This window comes from Scyliorhinus torazame, chromosome 10 (genome assembly GCF_047496885.1).
Source record: "Scyliorhinus torazame isolate Kashiwa2021f chromosome 10, sScyTor2.1, whole genome shotgun sequence".
NCBI classification, from domain to species: domain Eukaryota; kingdom Metazoa; phylum Chordata; class Chondrichthyes; order Carcharhiniformes; family Scyliorhinidae; genus Scyliorhinus; species Scyliorhinus torazame.
The window spans coordinates 94,164,039-94,178,176 of NC_092716.1; the positions used below are offsets into that span (position 1 = coordinate 94,164,039).

The 14,138-nt window shown below is 53.5% G+C and overlaps 1 long non-coding RNA gene across 1 annotated transcript in view; it reads right to left on the bottom strand.

Annotated features, from left to right (window-relative positions):
- Positions 1-14,138, bottom strand: part of LOC140384846 (uncharacterized) — a 409,015-nt gene that overhangs the window by 50,811 nt on the left and 344,066 nt on the right. Inside the window, exon 4 of the long non-coding RNA XR_011933169.1 lies at positions 4,022-4,054. This is a non-coding gene — a long non-coding RNA (uncharacterized lncRNA). The remainder of the gene's footprint in view (positions 1-4,021; positions 4,055-14,138) is intronic.

A 14,138-nucleotide genomic window follows, 5' to 3' on the forward strand; every position in this document is an offset into this window, starting at 1 on the left:
ACTGTAGCCTGCCGGCCGTCGGGGTACGCCACGTAGGCATACTGAGGGTTGGCGTGAAGGAGGTGGACCCTCTCTACCAATGGGTCCGACTTGTGCGCCTGCACGTATTTGCGGAGCAGAATGGGTCCAGGAGCTGCCAGCCAGGTTGGGAGCGAGGTCCCGGAGAGGGACTTCCTAGGGAAGACAAGGAGACGTTCATGAGGTGTTTAGTTTGTCGTGGTACACAGCAGTGATCGGATGGAGTGGAGTGCATTGGGAAGGACCTCCTGCCAGCGGGAGACTGGGAGATTCCTGGACCGTAGGGCCAGTAGGACGGTCTTCTAGACCGTGCCGTTCTCCCTCTCTACCTATCCGTTTCCCCGAGGTTATAACTGGTCATCCTGCTTGAGGCGATGGCGTTGCTGAGCAGGAAGTGACGCAGTTCGTTGCTCATGAAGGAGAACCCCCTATCGCTGTGTATGTAGGCGGGGAAACCGAACAGGTGGAGGTCTTTTATGACGGAGGCTGCGGTCATGTCGGGGCAGGGGATGGCGAATGGGAACTGGGAGTACTCGTCAATCACGTTCAGGAAGTACGGTCGGTTGAAGGGAGGGGCCCTTTGAAGTCCATACTGAGGCATTCAAAGGGACGGGAAGCCTTTATCAGGTGCGCTTTCTCTGGCCTGTAGAATTGCAGCTTGCACTCCGCGCAGATTTGGCAGTTCCTGGTGGCGGTCCTGACCTCCTCGAGGGAGTAGGACAAGTTGCGGGTCTTGATAAAATGGAACAATCGAGTGAACCCGGGTGGCAGAGGTCCTCATGAAGGGCCCGGAGTCGGTCCACTTGTGCGTTGGCACATGTGCTGCGTGATAGGGCATCAGGAGGTTCGTTTAGCTTCCCGGGACGATACAAGATCTCATAGTTGTAGGTGGAGAGCTCGATCCTCCACCGTAAGATCTTATCGTTCTTATCTTGCCCCGCTGTGCATTATCGAACATGAAAGCTACCGACCATTGGTCAGTGAGGAGCGGGAATCTCCTGCCGGCCAGGTATTGCCTCCAGTGCCGCACAGCTTCTACTATGGCCTGGGCCTCCTTTTCAACGGAGGACTGACAGATTTCTGAAGCATGGAGGGTGCGTGAGAAGAAGGCCACGGGCCTGCCCGCTTGGTTGAGGGTGGCCACCAGAGCTACATCGGATGCGTCGCTCTCGACTTGGAAGGGGAGGGATTCATCGATTGCGTGCATCGTGGCCTTTGCAATGTCTGCTTTAATGCGGCTGAAGGCCTGGCGGGCCTCTGCCGACAGGGGAAAAACTGAGGATTGGATTAGTCGGCAGGCCTTGTCCGCATAATTGGGGATCCACTGGGAGTAATATGAAAAAAATCCCAGGCAGCATTTCAGGGCCTTGGAGCAGTGGGGGAGGGGAAACTCCATGAGGGGACCCATGCGTTCGAGATCTGGGCCTATGACTCCATCATGCACTACGTAGCCGAGGATGGCTAGACAGTCGGTGCTGAACACGCATTTGGCCTTGTTGTAGGTTAAGTTAAGGGTTTTTGCGGTGTGGAGGAATTTGCGGAGGTTGGTGTCGTGGTCCTGCTGGTCGTGGCCGCAGATGCTGACGTTGTCGAGGTACGGAAACGTGGCCCTAAAACCGTACCGGTCAACCATTCGGTCCATCTCCCGTTGGAAGACCAAGACTCCATTTGTGACACCGAAGGGAACCCTTAGGAAGTGGTAGAGCCGCCCATCTGCTTCGAACGCAGTGTACCTGCGGTCGTCCGGGCGGATGGGGAGCTGGTGGTTGGCGGATTTGAGATCCACCGTGGAAAAGACCTTGTATTGTGCAATCTAATTGACCAAATCAGATATGCGGGGGAGAGGGTACGCGTCGAGCTGCGTATACCGGTTGATGGTCTGACTATAATCCATGACCATCCTGTGCTTCTCCCTGGCCTTTACAACCACTACTTGAGCTCTCCAGGGGCTGTTGCTAGCCTCGATAACGCCTTCTTTCAGTAGCTGCTGGACTTCCGACCTAATGAAGGTCCGGTCCTGGGCACTGTACCGTCTGCTCCTGGTGGCGACGGGTTTGCAATCCGGGGTGAGGTTTGCAAAAAGAGAAGGCGCGTCGACCTTGAGGGTCGCGAGGCTGCAGACAGTGAGGGGGGTATAGGGCCGTCGAATTTAAAGGTTAAGCTCTGGAGGTTGCATATTGGAAGTCCAACCCCAGGAACGTGGCAGTGCAGAGGTGAGGGAGGACGCAGAGTCGGAAATTTAAAAATTCTCTTCACTGGACCGTGAGGTTCGCTACGCAGAACCTCTTGATCTCTACAGAGTGAGACCCGGAGGCCAGGGAGATTTTTTGGTTCACTGGGTGTATGGGAAGAGAACAGCGTCTTACCGTGTTGGGGTGTATGAAGCTCTCTGTGCTCCCGGAGTCGATCAGGCAGGATGTTTTGCGCCCGTTGATGAGCACGGTCGTCATCGCGGTCGAGAGCGTTCGGGGGTGAGACTGGTCCAGGGTCACCGAGGCGAGTCGTGGTAAAAGTTGAAGATTTTCCTCGGGTGGTGTGTGGTCATCCAAATCGGGGTCCTGAGATTCCAGTCAAGATGACGGCGCCCACGGGTTGCACATGGTTGAGGGTGGGCAAGATGGCGCTGCCCACGCATCAAACGTGGTCCCTGGGGAACAGGTTGGCGGCGCCCGGGGACCGCACATGTTTGGGGAAAATTAAGATGGCGGCTTCCGCGACCCGCACATGGCCTGTGGAGAGGGTTGTGGTGGCGGCCCCGGTTCGCCCCCGGAGACAGCGGCGACCGCCGGGGCCTGGCATACCGCCACAAAATGACCCTTTTTGCCACAACCTTTGCAGGTGGAGGAGCGGGCCGGGCAGCGCTGCCGGGGGTGCTTGGCTTGCCCGCAAAAATAACAGCGGGGCCCCCCGGGGTTGCCTGGTAGCTGCGCGGCACAAGCTTGTGGGGTGATGGGGGATGCATCGGGGTCGGCCGCAGGTGAGTTCCATGCTGCCCAAGGGGCTGCCGCGCAGTCAAGGGCGTACGTGCAGGCGTTTCGGGAGGCCACATCCAGGGAGCTAGCAAGGGCCCATGCCTCCTTGAGGCCTAGTGTCTCTTTCTCCAGCAGCCGCTGCCGGGTTTGGGAGGACAGCATACCTGCAACGAATGCGACCCGGATTAAATGTTCTGTGTGGTCGCTGGCTGAAACTTGCGGGCAGTCACAGTTCCTACCCAGTACCAGGAGCGCGCGGTAGAATTCATCCAGCGATTCTCCCGGGATTTGTCGCGTCGCTAGCAGATGTCGGGCGTAAACCTGGTTTACTGGGCGAATGTAGTATACTTTCAACAGGGCCATCGCAGCCTCGAAATCATCCACATCCTCGATGAGGGTGTTGATCTCTGAGCTCACCCTCGAGTGGAGAACTTGCAGTTTCTGGTCCTCCATGGGAGCAGTCGTGGCCGTCCTGAGGTACCCTTTGAAGCACGCCAGCCAATGTTTGAAGGTTGCTGCTGAGTTTGCCGCGTGGGGGCTGAGTTGCAGACACTCCGCTTGATTCGGAGCTCCATTCTTTAAAATCTAGTCCAATAAATTGATGCTCGATCAATAACTCCAGAAGCGAGATTGGATGACAATTGAAGGCTTTATTGGACTAGATGTTTCCCCCAGCAGCGCAGGTACAGAATGCAGCTGCTAGGGAGACACAGACTCTTATACTCCACCTTACTGGGCGGAACCAGCAGGCAGGCTTCACCAATGATCTTCCTGTGTCAGGTACCTCCCACACCAATGATCTTACAGCCTGAACCTAGGTACTATAATACCCCTAATTCAGACTACCACAAGACCAGACGATTTCTCCGGACATAGCCGCAAAATTGGAGAATGCAGCCCACGGTTTCTCGCTTTCTTCCTCTCTCTTGTGCAACATTGTCATATTTTTGTTTCTTTCTGTTGTATCCAGAAATTAAAGAACTAAATGAGAGCAGAGATTGTGAATAATGTTAGAAAATCAGGTCACTAACCAAAATTCTTGCATATGTCTGTGCCGTTTCCACCTGTTAGAGATAAAAAGAAACATCTATAAATATAGTAAATTGAAAAAACTCATTTTGGTCAGTCTCGCTCCAGTTTTTAGTTGTCAAAACATGTGATATTAACAAATATTTTCTCTTTCCACATGTTTGTGCAGATGCTGACACAATTGCTGTTTTTATTTCATTTGTATTTTTAAAAATCCATTGTGTTTTTAAAGGCTGCGGCTTTCTGTGTGTTAGGTTCTGTGCAACAATAGAAAGGGCAGCACGGTAGCATTGTGGATAGCACAATTGCTTCACAGCTCCAGGGTCCCAAGTTCAATTCCGGCTTGGGTCACTGTCTGTGCGGAGTCTGCACATCCTCCCCGTGTGTGCGTGGGTTTCCTCCGGGTGCTCCGGTTTCCTCCCACAGTCCAAAGATGTGCAGGTTAGGTGGATTAGCCATGACAAATTGCCCTTAGTGTCCAAAATTGCCCTTAGTGTTGGGTGGGGTTACTGGGTTCTGGGGATAGGGTGGAGGTGTTGACCTTGGGTCGGGTGCTCTTTCCAAGAGCCAGTGCAGTCTCGATGGGCCGAATGGCCTCCTTCTGCACTGTAAATTCTATGTTATTTCAGAAGGCATCATTAAGGAGAAAAGAGGCAACTTCTAACTGAACATGCATTGTAACAAATGCTGGCCGAGCCAGCGAAGCCCACATCCCCAAAATGAATTTTTAAAAAATTATTCCCAGCAGCCTTATTTCATCATATTCTTTGGGTGGGATTTTCCAGTCCGACACCTCCCCCTGTGGTAGGTTTAATGACGGGCTGGGGGTTAAACAATGGAGCAGAACGATAGGATTCTTGCCAGCATAAGCAGATGGCGAATCTACCATTCACACGTGCCATTGGGGTCGTAATTCTCACCCGAGACCTGCATGAAACCAATTTGCATCCTTCAAATTGGGCAGAGCAGCCATGCCAGTGCCCCATGACATTCTCTCCGGGTGCAGTGTAGTCCTGCCTGTGCCCCATGACATTCTCTCTGGGTACAATGTAGTCCTGCCTGTGCCCCAGCGCAGTCCCTCCGGGTACAGTGTAGTCCTGCCTGTGCCCCATGACATTCTCTCTGGGTACAGTGTAGTCCTGCCTGTGCCCCATGACATTCTCTCTGGGTACAGTGTAGTCCTGCCTGTGCCCCATGACATTCTCTCCGGGTGCAGTGTAGTCCTGCCTGTGCCCCAGCGCAGTCCCTCCGGGTACAGTGTAGTCCTGCCTGTGCCCCATGACATTCTCTCTGGGTACAGTGTAGTCCTGCCTGTGCCCCAGCGCAGTCCCTCCGGGTACAGTGTAGTCCTGCCTGTGCCCCATGACATTCTCTCCGGGTGCAGTGTAGTCCTGCCTGTGCCCCAGCGCAGTCCCTCCGGGTACAGTGTAGTCCTGCCTGTGCCCCATGACATTCTCTCTGGGTACAGTGTAGTCCTGCCTGTGCCCCAGCGCAGTCCCTCCGGGTACAGTGTAGTCCTGCCTGTGCCCCATGACATTCTCTCTGGGTATAGTGTAGTCCTGCCTGTGCCCCAGCGCAGTCCCTCCGGGTACAGTGTAGTCCTGCCTGTGCCCCATGACATTCTCTCTGGGTACAGTGTAGTCCTGCCTGTGCCCCAGCGCAGTCCCTCCGGCTACAATGCAGTCCTGTTGTTCCCCACAACAATCTCTCCAAGAACAGTGCAGTCCTGCCTGTGTCCTGCAACAGGCTCTCTGGGTACGGTGCAGCCCTGCCTGTGTCCTGCAACGGTCTCTCCGGGTACAGTGCAGCCCTTGCTGTTCCCCACAACAATCTCTCTGGGTACATTGCAGTCCTGTCTGTTCCCCACACCAGTCTCCCTGGTACAGAGCATCCCTGACTACCATGTCCTGCAACAGACTCTCCATGTGCAGTGCAGTCCTGCATGTGTCCTGCAACAGTCTCTCCGAGTACAGTGCAGCCCTACCTGTTCCCCACAACAGTCTCTCCGAGTACAGTGCAGCCCTACCTGTTCCCCACAACAGTCTCTCCGAGTACAGTGCAGCCCTACCTGTTCCCCACAACAGTCTCTCCGAGTACAGTGCAGCCCTACCTGTTCCCCACAACAGTCTCTCTGGGTACAGTGCTGTCCTGCCTGTGCCCCAAACAGTCTCTCTGGGTACAGTGCTGTCCTGCCTGTGCCCCAAAACAGTCTCCCTGGTACAGTGCAGTCCTGTGGGTGGGGGGTGGGGGGGTTGTTTTACAGGTCACTGGTCTTCCTCTCGCGGGAGTGGTTGGAAACCCCTCACCTCGTGAGTCCGCTGACCCGTTCGGTCGCCACTCCTTTACTACCGCTTTTGAGGTCTCTACGGCCCCTGGAGCTGCTGCTTTCAGGCATTTGTGTTGATCCTTGTATTGTTGAGGGTGTGGGGGTGTTTTAGTCCAGTTTTTCTGGTCTAGTTTCAGGTAAAAGTTCTATCTTCTTGTCCTTTGAAGGAGAGCCAGCTGATGTGCAACTGCTCAGCACATCCCCATCACCGGACGTCCCTCAGTGCCATAACTGAGGGAATAATACAGATTCTGTCTTTTATATGAGAAATTATTCTCTGAGGTCTACCGATCCTCAAAAGTGAACATAAATGATCTGTTAGCTCTAGTTGAGAATGAGCAGTAGAATTCTCCTCTCTAACATTTATTACACATTCAACATAATTAAAACAGATTTTCAAATTGATAATAATGGGTCTTTGTTAAACAAAAACAGGCTGCCATGTTTAACACTGACGAAGCATTTTATTTTCTGTTGTATCCTTTGGGATATTGTAAGGCTGTGACAGGTGCTTTATAAATGCACAGAGCAGGATTCTCCGATTGCCGACGCTGAAATCACATTCGGCGATCGGCCGGAGATTCCGTTTTCATGTTGAAATCGGGGTGTGCCGATGTTTTTCGAATGCTCCGCCCCCTCCAAAACAGCGTACTCGAGGGGTACGACACACACCATTGGGACAGCCTCAGCACATCACCTGAGGCCCTCCCAGATGCTCCGGCCCTGCTGGCCCGACTTCCCGATGGCGTGGGCCACGTGTCCTCTCAACTTTTGTGAACCTGGCATGGTGGCTGCGGATGTATCCAGCGCCGCCACAGCCCGCGCAGTTGCCGCTATCGCCCCCACCCCCTCGTTTACAGACAATGGGCACCGCCATCTTCAACTCCCCGGACCACGTGCCGCCAGTGGGCGCCACCATCTTCGCCCCCTCAGACCACACGCGGCCAGTGGGCGCTGCCATCTTCTCCCACTCAGAACAAGCGCGGCCAGTGGGCGCCGCCATCTTCCCCTCCGCGCAACACGTGCGGGTCATGGGCGCCGCTATCTTTTTCAACCCCCGCCACGTATGGCCCATTTTGTCCTCCCCAAGATTTTCAGGCGCCGCCATCTTGTCTTCCCCACGGCACATGGGCACCACCAGCGTTCCAGGACTCGTGCCCCCAGGCACCCCATCATCCGACATCAGTGATCATCGGCCAGTCTCGTCCGCACAACCTGGCCACCACATCGACCAGCGTTAAAATCGACGGACACGTGACCTCTTGCCTGCTGGGCTCCAGAAGCACCGAAAGCTTCATCCACCCGGATACGGTAATGCGTTGCCCCTCGCGGTACACCCCGCCAATCAAAGAATCTCCCTGGCCTCCGGATCCCATTCCGTGGCGTACTGTACGGTCACACTCACGGCCCAGGGCGTAGAATTCAGCGGCTTTCGCCTCTACGTCCTCCGTAAACTCGGCGCTGCCCTACTACTCGGCCTGGACTTCCAGTGTAACGTCCAGAGCCAAACCCTGAAATTTGGCGGGCCCCTACCACCCCTTACTGTGTGCGGCCTAACGACCCTAAAGATCGATCCACCTTCCCTCTTTGCAAATCTAACCCCGGATTGCAAACCCGTCACCACCAGGAGCAGACGGTACAGCACCCTGGACAGGACCTTCATCAGGTCAGAGGTCCAGCGACTGCTTCCGGAAGGCATCATCGAGGCCAGCAACAGCCCCCGGAGAGCCCAAGTGGTAGTAGTTAAAACTGGGGAGAAACACAGAATGGTCGTCGACTACAGCCAGACCATCAATCGGTACACGCAGCTCGACGCGTACCCCCTCCCACGCATATCTGATATGGTCAATCAGATTGCACAGTACCGGGTCTCCTCAAAGGTATACCTCAAATCCGCCTCCCACCAGCTCCCCATCAGTAAAGCGGACGGTCCATACACTGCCTTTGAGGCAGACGGTCGCCTCTATCACTTCCTCAGGGTTCCCTTCGGCGTCACCAACTGGGTCTCAGTCTTCCAAAGGGAGATGGACCGAATGGTCGACCGGTACGGTTTGCGGGCCACCTTTCCGTACCTAGACAATGTCACCACCTGCGGCCATGATCAGCAGGACCACGATGCCAACCTTGCCAAATTTCTCCACACCGCCACTCTCCTAAAGCTCACCTACAACAAGGAGAAGTGCGTGTTCAGCACGAAACGCTTAGCCGTCCTCGGCTATGTGGTCCAGAACGGAGTTCTGGGACCCGATCCCGACCGCATGCGCCCCCTCATGGAGCCCTCCCTCCCCCACTGCCCCAAGGCACTCAAACGCTGCCTGGGTTTCTTTTCATACTCCGCCCAGTGGATCCCAAACTATGCGGACAAGGTCCGCCCACTCATACAGTCCACCCATTTTCCCCTGACAGCCGAGGCTCAACAGGTCTTCGCCCGTATCAGAGCCGATATCGCCAAGGCTGGGATGCACGCAATAGACGAGATGCTGCCCTTTCAAGTGGAGCACGACGCATCAGACGTCACCCTAGCCGCCGCCCTCAATCAGGCAGGCAGGCCCGTGGCATTTTTTTCCCGCACCCTTCATGCCTCAGAAATTCGGCACCCATCCGTCGAAAAAGAGGCCTAAGCTATCGTTGAAGCTGTGCGGCATTGGAGGCATTACCTGGCCGGCAGGAGATTCACTCTCCTCACTGACCAACGGTCGGTAGCCTTCATGTTCAATAACACACAGCAGGGCAAGATCAAGAATGATAAGATCTTGAGGTGGAGAATCGAGCTCTCCACCTGCACGACTCCGGGCCCTGCACGACAGCCTTTGTCACCCTGGAATCACACGGCTGTACCATTTTATAAAGGCCCGCAATCTACCCTACTCCGTCGAGGAAGTACGGACAATCACCAGGGACTGCCAGGTCTGTGCGGAGTGCAAACCGCACTTCTACCAGCCAGACCATGCGCGCCTGGTGAAGTTCTCCCGCCCCTTTGAACGCCTCAGCGTGGATTTCAAAGGGCCCCTCCTTTCCACCGACCGTAACACGTATTTTGAAATGAAATGAAAATCGCTTATTGTCACAAGTAGGCTTCAAATGAAGTTACTGTGAAAAGCCCCTAGTCGCCACATTCAGGCGCCTGTTTGGGGAGGCTGGTACGGGAATTGAACCGTGCGGCTGGCCTGCCTTGGTCTGCTTTCAAAGCCAGCGATTTGGCCTGTGCTTAACCAGAGAGAGATTGTTGTAGGGCACAGGCAGGGCTGCACTGTAGCTGGAGAGAATTTTGGGGCACAGGCAGTACTGTACTGTATCCGGCAAAACTGTTGCGGTACACATGCAGAGCCGAACTGTATATGGAGAGATGGTTTGGGGCACTGGCAGAGCTGCAATATACCTGATGCACGATCAATTGTACAAAGACGAGAGTTGAATACAACTGAGGCTTTATTGCTCTAAGATGTGTGGCCTTCCACAGCAGCTGGTGAAATGGCTGCTGCACAGAAGACACACATGTTTATACTCTGCCTACTGGGCAGAGCCAGCAGGCAGGGACTACCGCCGTACCTCAGTGTGGCCGATGAGTACTCCAGATTCCCCTTCACCATCCCATGCCCCGACATGACGTCTGCCACCGTCATCAAAGCCCTCAACACAATCTTTGCTCTGTTCGGTTTCCCCGCCTACATCCACAGTGACAGGGGATCCTCATTCATGAGTGATGAGCTGCATCAGTGTAACCCCCGGGGAAATGGACAGGTAGAGAGGGAGAATGGGACAGTATGGAGGGCCGTCCAACTGGCCCTATGGTCCAGGAACATCCCGGCCTCCCACTGGCAGGAGGTCCTCCCTGATGCACTACGCTCCATTTGGTCAATACTCTGCACCGCCACTAACAACACACCCCATGAATGTCTCTTTGTCTTCCCCAGGAAGTCCACATCCGGGGTGTCGCTCCCGACTTGGTTCGCAGCTCCAGGACCCGTCCTTCTCCGTAGGCACGTCCGACTCCACAAGGCGCACCCGTTGGTGGAGAGGGTGCAGTTGCTCCATGCGAACCCCCAGTATGCCTACGTGGCGTACCCCGACGGCCGCCAGGATACTGTCTCCCTGAGGGACCTGGCACCAGCAGGTTCCCCACACACACCCCTCCGGCCCGGCGCCATCCTCCCCTCTGCCGGCGCTCCCAGCAGCAACCCCCCCAGGACCATCCGTCCTCCCCCTGCCCACGCCCGAGGATGAAGAGGATTTTGGCACGCTCCCGGAGTCACCGAAGACGAGACCAGCATCGACATCGCCGCCACCACTCCGTCACTCCCAGCGGCACAGCAAGGCTCCGGACCGGTTAAACCTCTAACTGGTCCACTGGACTTCAAAAGACATTTTTCTTCTCACAAATATTGTATATGTAAAATTCAGTTGTTGTATGTAGTTCTCCACCACCCCCGCCGGACTCAATTTTAACAGGGGGTGAATGTGGTAAACCATTGTTGCACCTATATTAGGTGATGTATGGTAGGACCTGTACGACAGGTACGGCGGTAGTCCCTGCCTGCTGGCTCCGCCCAGTAGGTGGAGTATAAATATGTGTGTCCTCCGTGCAGCAGCCAATTTGCCAGCTGCTGTGGAATGCCGCACATCTTTCTGGGAGGTAAGTCTCTCCTTTAAATTTTTTTTTTTTAAATTTTAGTGTTTAAGGTGGGAACAGGAAGTCGACCCGCGGACTTCTGGGAAGACCCTCACCAATAAATTCTGGTGGAGAGGAAACCCGAGACACTACACGTGTAGTGTCTCCCACCCGCCCTCCTCCTCTAACCTAATAATAAAACCCATTGGTGTGAGGTAAGTACCATATTTTATTATTGTTATTAATATTTTTTTTAATATAAAAAATTTAATTTAGTTGTTAGCCAGATCTTGGTAGAAAGTTAGAGGGATGGCAGGGAAGGGAGTGCAATGTTCCTCCTGCAGGATGTTTGAGGTGAGGGATGCCGTTAGTGTCCCTGCTGATTTTACCTGCAGGAAGTGCTGCCATCTCCAGCTCCTCCAAGACCGAGTTAGGGAACTGGAGCTGGAGTTGGAAGAACTTCGGATCATTCGGGAGGCAGAGGGGGTCATAGATAGCAGCTTCAGGGAATTAGTTACACCAAAGATTGGAGATAGATGGGTAACTGTAAGAGGGACTGGGAAGAAGCAGTCAGTGCAGGGATCCCCTGCGGTCGTTCCCCTGAGAAACAAGTATACCGCTTTGGATACTTGTTGGGGGGACGACTTACCAGGGGTAAGCCATGGGGTACGGGCCTCTGGCACGGAGTCTGTCCCTGTTGCTCAGAAGGGAAGGGGGGAGAGGAGCAGAGCATTAGTAATTGGGGACTCGATAGTCAGGGGCACAGATAGGAGATTTTGTGGGAGCGTGAGAGACTCACGTTTGGTATGTTGCCTCCCAGGTGCAAGGGTACGTGATGTCTCGGATCGTGTTTTCCGGGTCCTTAAGGGGGAGGGGGAGCAGCCCCAAGTCGTGGTCCACATTGGCACTAACGACATAGGTAGGAAAGGGGATAAGGATGTCAGGCAGGCTTTCAGGGAGCTAGGATGGAAGCTCAGAACTAGAACAAACAGAGTTGTTATCTCTGGGTTGTTGCCCGTGCCACGTGATAGTGAGATGAGGAATAGGGAGAGAGAGCAATTAAACACGTGGCTACAGGGATGGTGCAGGCGGGAGGGATTCAGATTTCTGGATAACTGGGGCTCTTTCTGGGGAAGGTGGGACCTCTACAGACAGGATGGTCTACATCTGAACCTGCGGGGCACAAATATCCTGGGGGGGAGATTTGTTAGTGCTCTTTGGGGGGGTTTAAACTAATGCAGCAGGGGCATGGGAACCTGGATTGTAGTTTTAGGGTAAGGGAGAATGAGAGTATAGAGGTCAGGAGCTCACATTTGACGTTGCAGGAGGGGGCCAGTGTTCAGGTAGGTGGTTTGAAGTGTGTCTACTTCATTGCCAGGAGTATACGAAACAAGGTAGGGGAACTGGCAGCATGGGTTGGTACCTGGGACTTCGATGTTGTGGCCATTTCGGAGACATGGATAGAGCAGGGACAGGAATGGATGTTGCAGGTTCCGGGGTTTAGGTGTTTTAGTAAGCTCAGAGAAGGAGGCAAAAGAGGGGGAGGTGTGGCGCTGCTAGTCAAGAGCAGTATTACGGTGGCGGAGAGGATGCTAGATGGGGACTCATCTTCCGAGGTAGTATGGGCTGAGGTTAGAAACATGGAAGGAAAGGTCACACTGTTGGGAGTCTTCTATAGGCCTCCAAATAGTTCTAGGGATGTAGAGGAAAAGATGGCGAGGATGATCCTGGATAAGAGCGAAAGTAACAGGGTAGTTATTATGGGAGACTTTAACTTTCCAAATATTGACTGGAAAAGATATAGTTCGAGTACATTAGATGGGTCGTCTTTTGTACAGTGTGTGCAGGAGGGTTTCCTGACACAGTTTGTTGACAGGCCAACAAGAGGCGAGGCCACATTGGATTTGGTTTTGGGTAATGAACCAGGCCAGGTGTTGGATTTGGAGGTAGGTGAGCACTTTGGGGACAGTGACCACAATTCGGTGACGTTTACGTTAAGGATGGAAAGGGATAAGTATACACCACAGGGCAAGAGTTATAGCTGGGGGAAGGGAAATTATGATGCCATTAGACGTGACTTGGGGGGGATAAGGTGGAGAAGTAGGCTGCAAGTGTTGGACACACTGGATAAGTGGAGCTTGTTCAAGGATCAGCTACTGCGTGTTCTTGATAAGTATGTACCGGTCAGGCAGGGAGGAAGGTGCAGAGCGAGGGAACCATGGTTTACCAAAGAAGTGGAATCTCTTGTTAAGAGGAAGAAGGAGGCCTATGTGAAGATGAGGTGTGAAGTTTCAGTTGGGGCGATGGATAGTTACAAGGTAGCGAGGAAGGATCTAAAGAGAGAGCTAAGACGAGCAAGGAGGGGACATGAGAAGTATTTGGCAGGAAGGATCAAGGAAAACCCAAAAGCTTTCTATAGGTATGTCAGGAATAAGCGAATGACTAGGGAAAGAGTAGGACCAGTCAAGGACAGGGATGGGAAGTTGTGTGTAGAGTCTGAAGAGATAGGCGAGATACTAAATGAATATTTTTCGTCAGTATTCACTCAGGAAAAAGATAATGTTGTGGAGGAGAATGCTGAGCTCCAGGTAAATAGATTAGATGGCATTGAGGTACGTAGGGAAGAGGTGTTGGCAATTCTGGATAGGCTGAAAATAGATAAGTCCCCGGGACCTGATGGGATTTATCCTAGGATTCTCTGGGAGGCCAGGGAAGAGATTGCTGGACCATTGGCTTTGATTTTTATGTCATCATTGGCTACAGGAATAGTGCCAGAGGACTGGAGGATAGCAAATGTGGTCCCTTTGTTCAAAAAGGGGAGCAGAGACAACCCCGGCAACTATAGACCGGTGAGCCTCACGTCTGTAGTGGGTAAAGTCTTGGAGGGGATTATAAGAGACAAGATTTATAATCATCTAGATAGGAATAATATGATCAGGGATAGTCAGCATGGCTTTGTGAAGGGTAGGTCATGCCTCACAAACCTTATCGAGTTCTTTGAGAAGGTGACTGAACAGGTAGACGAGGGTAGAGCAGTTGATGTGGTGTATATGGATTTCAGCAAAGCGTTTGATAAGGTTCCCCACGGTAGGCTATTGCAGAAAATACGGAGGCTGGGGATTGAGGGTGATTTAGAGATGTGGATCAGAAATTGGCTAGCTGAAAGAAGACAGAGGTTGGTGGT